This window comes from Arachis stenosperma, chromosome 1 (genome assembly GCF_014773155.1).
Source record: "Arachis stenosperma cultivar V10309 chromosome 1, arast.V10309.gnm1.PFL2, whole genome shotgun sequence".
NCBI lineage: Eukaryota > Viridiplantae > Streptophyta > Magnoliopsida > Fabales > Fabaceae > Arachis > Arachis stenosperma.
Window position 1 is genome coordinate 47,628,210 of NC_080377.1, and position 10,110 is coordinate 47,638,319.

The 10,110-nt window shown below is 40.8% G+C and overlaps 1 non-coding gene across 1 annotated transcript; it reads right to left on the reverse strand.

The window, feature by feature from the left end:
- Positions 1-435: 435 nt before the first annotated feature.
- Positions 436-543, reverse strand: LOC130949891 (small nucleolar RNA R71). Its single transcript, XR_009073482.1, has one exon. It is a non-coding gene; the product is annotated as a small nucleolar RNA R71 (small nucleolar RNA).
- Positions 544-10,110: the final 9,567 nt, after the last annotated feature.

The following is a 10,110-nucleotide window of genomic DNA, read 5'->3' on the forward strand; positions in this document are numbered from 1 at the left end:
CTGACCGAATTCTTCAAAGAAGAAGAACACATGGCAGCCGAAAACAACAACAATGCAAATAATGCAAGGAAGGTGCTGGGTGACTTTACTGCACCTACTCCCGACTTCTATGGGAGAAGCATCTCTATCCCTGCCATTGGAGCAAACAACTTTGAGCTTAAGCCTCAATTAGTTTCTCTAATGCAACAGAATTGCAAGTTCCATGGACTTCCATTGGAAGATCCTCATCAGTTCCTAGCTGAATTCTTGCAAATCTGTGACACTGTCAAGACTAATGGGGTTGACCCTGAGGTCTATAGACTTATGCTATTCTCTTTTGCTGTAAGAGACAGAGCTAGGACATGGTTGGACTCACAACCTAAAGAAAGCCTGGACTCTTGGGAAAAGCTAGTCAATGCCTTCTTGGCAAAGTTCTTTCCACCTCAAAAATTGAGTAAGCTTAGAGTGGAAGTCCAAACCTTCAGACAGAAGGATGGAGAATCCCTCTATGAAGCTTAGGAAAGATACAAACAATTGATCAGAAAATGTCCTTCTGACATGCTTTCTGAATGGAGCATCATAGGTATTTTCTATGATGGTCTCTCTGAACTATCCAAGATGTCTTTGGATAGCTCTGCTGGAGGATCTCTTCATCTGAAGAAGACGCCTACAGAGGCTTAAGAACTCATTGAAATGGTTGCAAATAACCAATTCATGTACACTTCTGAAAGGAATCCTGTGAACAATGGGACAAGTCAGAAGAAAGGAGTTCTTGAGATTGATGCTCTGAATGCCATACTGGCTCAGAATAAGATATTGACTCAACAAGTCAATTTGATTTCTCAAAGTCTGTCTGGAATGCAAAATGCACCAAGCAGTACTAAAGATGCTTCATCTAAAGAAGAAGCTTATGATCCTGAGAACCCTTCAATGGAAGAGGTGAATTACCTAGGAGAACCCTATGGAAACACCTATAATTCTTCATGGAGAAATCACCCAAATTTCTCATGGAAGAATCAAGAGAGACCTCAACAAGGTTTCAACAATAATGGTGGAAGAAACAGGTTTAGCAATGGCAAGCCTTTTCCATCATCTTCTCAGCAACAGACAGAGAATTCTAAGCAGAACCCCTCTGACTTAGCAACCATGGTCTCTGATCTAATCAAAACCACTCGAAGTTTCATGACTAAAACAAGGTCCTCCATTAGGAATTTGGAGGCACAAGTGGGACAGCTGAGCAAGAAAGTTACTGAACTCCCTCCTAGTACTCTCCCAAGTAATACAGAAGAAAATCCAAAAGGAGAGTGCAAAGCCATAACCATGGCCGAATCTGGAGAGGAAAGAGAGGAAGTGGACGCCATTGAGGAAGGCCTCACTGGGCGTGCACTAGCCTCCACAGAGTTCCCCAATGAGGAACCATGGGAATCTGAGGCTCAAAATGAGACCATAGAGATCCCACTGGATTTACTTCTGCCATTCATGAGCTCTGATGAGTATTCTTCCTCTGAAGAGGATGAGTATGTCACTGAAGAGCAAGTTGCTAGATACCTTAGAGCAATCATGAGGCTAAATGACAAGTTATTTGGAAATGAGACTTGGGAGGATGAACCCCCTTTGCTCACCAAAGAACTGGATGACTTGTCTAGGCAGAAATTACCTCAAAAGAGACAAGATCCTGGGAAGTTTTCCATACCTTGCACCATAGGCACCATGACCTTCAAGAAGGCTCTGTGTGACTTAGGGTCAAGTGTAAACCTCATGCCTCTCTCTGTAATGGAGAAGCTAGGGATCTTTGAGGTACAAGCTGCAAGAATCTCACTAGAGATGGCAGACAACTCAAGAAAACAAGCTTATGGACTTGTAGAGAATGTTTTGGTGAAGATTGAGGACCATTACATCCCTACTGATTTCATAGTCCTAGAGACTGGGAAGTGCATGGATGAATCCATCATCCTTGGCAGACCCTTCCTAGCCACAGCAAAGGCTGTGATTGATGTTGATGGAGGTGAACTGATCATTCAAGTGAATGAAGAATCCTTTGTGTTTAAGGCTCAAGGATATCCCTCTGTCACCATGGAGAAGAAGCATGAAGAGCTTCTATCAAATCAGAGTCAAACAGAGCCCCCACAGTCAAACTCTAAGTTTGGTGTTGGGAGGCCACAACCAAACTCTAAGTTTGGTGTTGAACCCCTACATTCAAACTCTAAGTTTGGTGTTGGGAGGTTCCAACATTGCTCTGAGTATCTGTGAGGCTCCATGAGAGCCCTCTGTCAAGCTACTGACATTAAAGAAGCGCTTGTTGGGAGGTAACCCAATGTTATGTTTTATCTATTTTCTTTTGTTATTTTGTAGGTTGATGATCATAAGAAGACACAAAATCAATTGAAAAAACAAAAACAGAATGAAAAATAGGAAGAAAAATAGCACACCCTGGAGGAAGAACCCACTGGCGTTTAAACGCCAGTAAGGCTAGCAGTTGGGCGTTTAACGCCCAGTCTGGCACCATTCTGGGCGTTTAACGCCAGAAAGGGGCACCAGACTGGCGTTAAACGCCAGAAAAGGGCAAGAACCTGTCGTTAAACGCCAGGAATGGGCATCAGCCCGGCGTTTAACGCCAGAAATGGCTCAAAACGTGATTTTGAATGCCATTTGGTGCAGGGATGACTTTTCCTTGACACCACAGGATCTGTGGACCCCACAGGATCCCCACCAACCCCACCACTCTCTCTCTTCTTCTTCACCCATTCACCAATCACCTCAATACCTCTTCCCCAAACACCCTTCACCTATCAAATCCCATATTTCTCTTCACCACTCACATTCATCCTTCATAAAACCCCACCTACCTCACCATTCAAATTCAAACCACTTTCCCCCCCCCCCCAAACCCACCCTCACTTGCCGAACCCTACCCCTCCCCCACTCCTATATAAACCCTTCTTCACCCCTTCATTTTCACACAACCTAACCACCACTTCTCACCCTCTTTGGCCGAATACAAAGCCTTTCCCTTCTTCCTCATTTCTTCTTCTTCTACTCTCTTCTTTCTTCTTTTGCTCGAGGACGAGCAAACCTTTTAAGTTTGGTGTGGTAAAAGCATTGCTTTTTGTTTTTCCATAACCATTTATGGCATCCAAGGCCGGAGAAACCTCTAGAAAGAGGAAAGGGAAGGCAAAAGCTTCCACCTCTGAGTCATGGAAGATGGAGAGATTCATCTCAAGGGTGCATCAAGACCACTTCTATGAAGTTGTGGCCTTGAAGAAGGTGATCCCCGAGGTCCCTTTTTCACTCAAAAAGAGTGAATATCCGGAAATCCGACATGAGATCCGAAGAAGAGGTTGGGAAGTTCTTACCAACCCCATTCAACAAGTCGGAATCTTGATGGTTCAAGAGTTCTATGCCAACGCATGGATCACCAAGAACCATGATCAAAGTGTGAACCCGGATCCCAAGAATTATCTTACTATGGTTCGGGGGAAATACTTGGATTTTAGTCCGGAAAGTGTAAGGTTGGCATTCAATTTGCCCATGATGCAAGGGGATGAACATCCTTACACTAGAAGGGTCAACTTTGATCAAAGGTTGGACCAAGTCCTCACAGTTACATGTGAAGAGGGCGCACAATGGAAGAGAGATTCAAGAGGGAAGCCGGTTCAATTGAGAAGGCATGACCTTAAACCCGTGGCTAGAGGATGGTTGGAGTTTATCCAACGCTCAATCATTCCCACTAGCAACCGGTCCGAAGTTAGTCTAGACCGGGCCATCATGATTCATAGCATCATGATTGGAGAAGAAGTGGAAGTTCATGAGGTTATAGCCCAAGAACTCTATAGGGTGGTGGACAAGTCCTCTATCTTAGCAAGGTTAGCCTTTCCTCACCTCATTTGTCACCTCTGTTATTCAGTAGGAGTTGACATAGAGGGAGACATCCCTATTGATGAGGACAAGCCCATCACCAAGAAAAGGATGGAGCAAACAAGAGACCCCTCTCATCATGAGATCCCTGAGATACCTCAAGGGATGCACTTTCCTCCACAAGACTATTAGGAGCAAATTAACACCTCCCTAGGACAATTGAGTTCCAACATGGGACAACTAAGGGTGGAGCACCAAGAACACTCCATTCTCCTCCATGAAATTAGAGAAGATCAAAGAATCATGAGAGAGGAGCAACAAAGACAAGGAAGAGACATTGAGGAGCTCAAGCACTCCATAAGACCTTCAAGAGGAAGAACAAGCCGCCATCACTAAGGTGGACCCGTTCTTTAATCTCCTTGTTCTTTATTTTCTTGTTTTTCGAATTTTAGTGCTTATGTTTATCTATGTTTGTGTCTTATGATCATTAGTGTCTATGCCTTAAAGTTATGAATGTCCTATGAATCCATCACCTTTCTTAAATAAACATTGTTCTTAATCGAAAAAGATAAGAATTACATGAATTTTGAATTTTATAACAGTTTAATTATCATGATGTGGTGGCAATACTTTTGTTCTCTGAATGTATGCTTGAACAGTGCATATGTCTTTTGAATTTGTGGTTCATGAATGTTGGCTCTTGAAAGAATGATGAAAAAGGAGACATGTTACTGAGGATCTGAAAAATCATAAAAATGATTCTTGAAGCAAGAAAAAGCAATGAAAAAAAAAAACGAAAAAAAAGAAGGAAAAAAGAGAAAAAGAAAAAGAAAAAAAAAGAAAGAAAGCTGTGATCCAAGGCAAAAAGAGTGTGCTTAAGAACCCTGGACACCTCTAATTGGGGACTTTAGCAAAGCTGAGTCACAATCTGAAAAGGTTCACCCAATTATGTGTCTGTGGCATGTATGTATCCGGTGGTAATACTGGAAGACAGAGTGCTTTGGGCCACGGCCAAGACTCAATAAGTAGTTGTGTTCAAGAATCATCATACTTAACTAGGAGAATCAATAACACTATCTGGATTCTGAGTTCCTAAAGAAGCCAATCATTCTGAATTTCAAAGGATAGAGTGAGATGCCAAAACTGTTCAGAGGCAAAAAGCTAAAAGCCCCGCTCATCTAATTAATACTGATCTTCACAGATGTTTTTGGAATTCATTGCATATTCTCTTCTTTTTATCTTATTTTATTTTCAGTTGCTTGAGGACAAGCAACAATTTAAGTTTGGTGTTGTGATGAGCGGATAATTTGTACGCTTTTTGGCATTGTTTTTAGTATGTTTTTGGTAGTTTTAGTTGAGTTCTTAGTATATTTTTATTAGTTTTTAGTTAAAATTCACTTTTCTGGACTTTACTATGAGTTTGTGTGTTTTTCTGTGATTTCAGGTATTTTCTGGCTGAAATTGAGGGATCTGAGCAAAAATCTGATTCAGAGACTGAAAAGGACTGCAGATGCTATTGGATTCTGACCTCCCTGCACTCGAAGTGGATTTTCTGGAGCTACAGAAGCCCAATTGGCGCGCTCTCAACGGCGTTGGAAAGTAGACATCCTGGGCTTTCCAGCAATATATGATAGTCCATACTTTGCCCAAGATTTGATGGCCCAAACGGGCGTTCAAAATCACCCACAGAATTCCCAGCGTTAAACGCCGGAACTGGCACCTAAATGGGAGTTAAACGCCCAAACTGGCATAAAAGCTGGCGTTTAACTCCAAAGAGAGTCTCTACACGAAAATGCTTCATTGCTCAGCCCAAGCACACACCAAGTGGGCCCGGAAGTGGATTTTTATGTCATTTACTCATCTCTGTACACCCTAGGCTACTAGTTTTCTATATATAGAACCTTTTACTATTGTATTTCAATCATCTTGGTAGCTATCTTTGAGTTCATGCTATCTTAGATCATTTGGGAGGCTGGCCATTCGGCCATGCCTAGACCTTGTTCTTATGTATTTTCAACGGTGGAGTTTCTACACACCATAGATTAAGGTGTGGAGCTCTGCTGTACCTCGAGTATTAATGCAATTACTATTGTTCTTCTATTCAATTCCGCTTGTTCTTTGTCCAAGATATCACTTGTTCTTCAACTTGATGAATGTGATGATCCGTGACACTCATCATCATTCTCACTTATGAACAAAGTGACTGACAACCACTCTGTTCTACAAGCAACAAGGCTCTAGTGTTTATCTCTTGGATTCCTGATACACGATGCATGGTTGATCGCCTGACAACCGAGTGCTCGCCTGCCAAACGAGCCAGCCATTCCGTGAGATCAGAGTCTTCGTGGTATAGGCGAGAACTGATGGCGGCATTCAAGAGAATCCGGAAGGTCTAACCTTGTCTGTGGTATTCTGAGTAGGATTCAATGATTGAATGACTGTGATGTGCTTCAAACTCCTAGCAGGCGGGGCATTAGTGACAGACGCAAAAGAATCACTGGATTCTATTCCGGCCTGACCGAGAACCGACAGCTGATTAGCCATATGCTGTGACAGAGCATAGGAACATTTTCACTGAGAGGATGGGAGGTAGCCACTGACAACGGTGAAACCCTTGCATAAGCTTGCCATGGAAAGGAATAAGAAGGATTGGATGAAGACAGTAGGAAAGCAGAGAGACGGAAGGGAAAGCATCTTCATACGCTTATCTGAAGCTCTCGCCAATGAATTACATAAGTATCTCTATCTTTATCTTTATGTTTTATTCATCATCTATACCCATTTGAGTCTGCCTGACTAAGATTTACAAGGTGACCATAGCTTGCTTCATACCAACAATCTCCGTGGGATCGACCCTTACTCGCGTAAGGTTTATTACTTGGACGACCCAGTGCACTTGCTGGTTAGTTGTGCGAAGTTGTAGTGATCACAATTTCGCGCACCAAGAGGATGAAAAGGAAGCATGCAAAAGTGGAAGGAATACAAGAAATTGAAGGAATCGCAAAGCTGTCAGTCCTGACCTCTTCGTACTTAATTGATCATAACTTGAGCTATAGAAATCCAAATGAACCTGTTTTAGTTGCGTTGGAAAGCTAACATCCGGGGCTTTGAAACGATATATAATTTGCTATAGTTGACCTGGCGTTTAGGGACGCACACGCGCAACGCACGCGTACGCATGGATGGTGCAAAAGTTCAGCGTATCAAAAATCGCTGGGGGCGATTTCTGGGCTGTTTTTGGCCCAGTTTCAAGCCCAAAAATACTAATTAGAGGCTGCAGAGTGGGGGAATCATGGAAACACTTCTCATTCACACAATTTAAGTTTTAGATGTAGTTTCTAGAGAGAGAAAGGCTCTAGGTTTTAGGATTTTCTTAGTTTTAGGTTTATTTCTTCATCAAATTCAGGTTCAATGTTCCTTTAATTTAATTTCTCTTCTACCCTTATTTGTCTTAGCATTCTAGTTTATTTATTTCCCTTGTTAATTACTTTATTTTCTCAATTAGTTTATGAATTCTCATGTTAGATTTGATTTTCTATTTAATGCAATTTGAGGTATTTCATATTTATGATTGCTTTCTTCAATTTAGGTTATTGATGCTTTCAATTGGTTGTTTGGATTTTATTATCTCTTATTGCTTTTTTATGCTTCTATTTTGTGCCTACCAAGTGTTTGATAAAATACATGGAAGGATTTTAGAGTAGGATTTTATGTTCTTGGCTTGGGATGGTAACTTAGGAACTCTTGAGTTACTAATGTCCAAGTAATTGATGATTGGGAGCCATTAAATCTAGTTCTCACCAACTGAAGTGGTGGAGAGCTAGGACTTATAGACTTGGTTCAATATAGCTCATTTAACTTTCCTTTACTATTAGTTAGAGGATGATTTAATGGGATTGATCCTTGCCAATTCTCATGTTGTGGTTAGTGATAAGGATAGAGATCCTCGACCACTAACCCTTGCCAAGACCTCTTTATCATTTGATTTTCGTCACCATTTACTTTTTCTTGTTCCCTTGTTCAAAAAACCCCAAAATATACCTTTACATAACCAATCATAAGAACACTTCCCTGCAATTCCTTGAGAGAAGACCCGAGGTTTAAATACTTCGGTTATTAGTTTTATTAGGGGTTTGTTACTTGTGACAAACAATTTTTTTGTATGAAAGGATTCTTGTTGGTTTAGAAGCTATACTTTCAACGAGCACTTATTTGTGAATTTCTAGACCACACGAAATCCGTTCATCAAAAAATAGCGCCGTTGCCGGAGAATTGCAAACGTGTCCCTTATTATTGGTTATTGTAAATATTTGCTTTTTACTTATTTGTTAGGTTTATTTTGTTAGTTTTTAGGACTTAGTTGCTTATTTTCATTAGTTTTTGTTTTTTTTATTTGCTACTATGAATTCTCATCACTTTGGCTATGAGTTTGGTTCAAATTATGTTGTAGGAAATGGAAGCTACAATGAGGATATGCATCAAGGATGGAACAATCAAGGTTGGGAGGAGCCACAAGCTTATTGATGACATGTTATCATGTCATGTTTTTCTATGCTTTTTCATACAAGAAATTGATGAATTGAATGCTTTTGTGCTAATGGTATATTTCCTTGATCTTTTGATTTTATAAATTTTGTAAAAAATAAGTGGAAAAAGAAAAAATGGCACAAAATAAGCTAAAAAGAAGAAAAGAGGAATTTTGGGCACATTTTGGAATTGAGGTACACTTTGGAACCTTAGGCCACACTTTTAAAAGCGTGGCCCAAGACCATGAATGCCACGGCCAAATTAAAAGCATGCATGCCATCATGAACCATGCATTATTAAATTGGCATTATTAATGAGCTTTACGGCATGCAAGTAATATTATATCAATCCTTTGAACAAGGCATTAAGGAAAGCGTGCATGCATTCAATTATTAATGCTTTATGCATGCATGAATTAATATCTAATGCCTTATGCATGAATTATTAATGCCTTATGAATGCAACGTTAATACATTGGCATTAATTAATAAAGCCAATAATGCATGCATGAATCATTTGAATATTAAAGCTTACTGGTACACGAAATCGTGAGTTCACACTTCTCTCATAATTCCGCGCAGCTGACTAGCAAGTGCACTGTATCGTCAAGTAATACCTTACGTGAGTAAGGGTCGATGCCATGGAGATTGTCGGCTTGAAGTAAGCTATGGTCATCTTGTAAATCTCAGTCAGGCGGATTCAAATGGTTATGAGATTTTGATAATTAAAAGAGAAATAAAACATAAAATAGGATAGAGATACTTATGCAATTCATTGGAGGAAATTTCAGATAAGCGTATCGAGATGCTTTGTTCCCTCTGAGCCTCTGCTTTCCTATTGTCCTTATCCAATCATGCGTACTCCCTTCCATGGCAAGCTGTATGTTGGTGGATCACCGTTGTTAATGGCTACCATCCGTCCTCTCAGTGAAAACATGTCTGCTACAGTTTCCCGCATGGCTAATCAGCTGTCGGTTCTCGATCGTGTCGGAATAAGATCCATTGATCTTTTTGCACACTGTCACTGCGCCCAACAGTCACGAGTTTGAAGCTTGTCACAGTCATCCCATCCCAGATCCTACTTGGAATACCATAGACAAGGTTTAAACTTTCCGGATCTCAAGAATGCTGCCAATTGATTCTAGCTTATACCACGAAGACTCTGATCTCACGGAATGGAAGGCTCTGTTGTCAGGAGAGGCAACCATGCGTCATAAACCAGGAGGCCAAGAGACACACACTCAAGCTCTCGCAGATAGAACGGAGGTGGTTGTTAGGCACGCGTTCATAAGGAAGGATGTTGATGAGTATCACGGATCATCACATCCATCAGGTTGAAGTACAAGTGAATATCTTAGAACAAGAATAAGCGTGAATTGAATAGAAAAACAATAGTACTTTGCATTAATTCATGAGGAACAGCAGAGCTCCACACCTTAATCTATGAGGTGTAGAAACTCCACCATTGAAAATACATAAGTGATGAAGGTCCAGGCATGGTTGAATGGCCAGCCCCCAAAACGTGATCAAGAGATCAAAAGTGATCCAAAGATAGTCTCAAAAAATGATCTAAAGATGAAAATACAATAGTAAAAAGTCCTATTTATACTAAACTAGTTACTAGGGTTTATAGATATAAGTAAATAGTGCAGAAATCCACTTCTGGGGCCCACTTGGTGTGTGTTTGGGCTGAGCATTGAAGCTTTCACGTGCATAGGCTCTTTTTGGAGTTTAAACGCCAGTTTTGGTG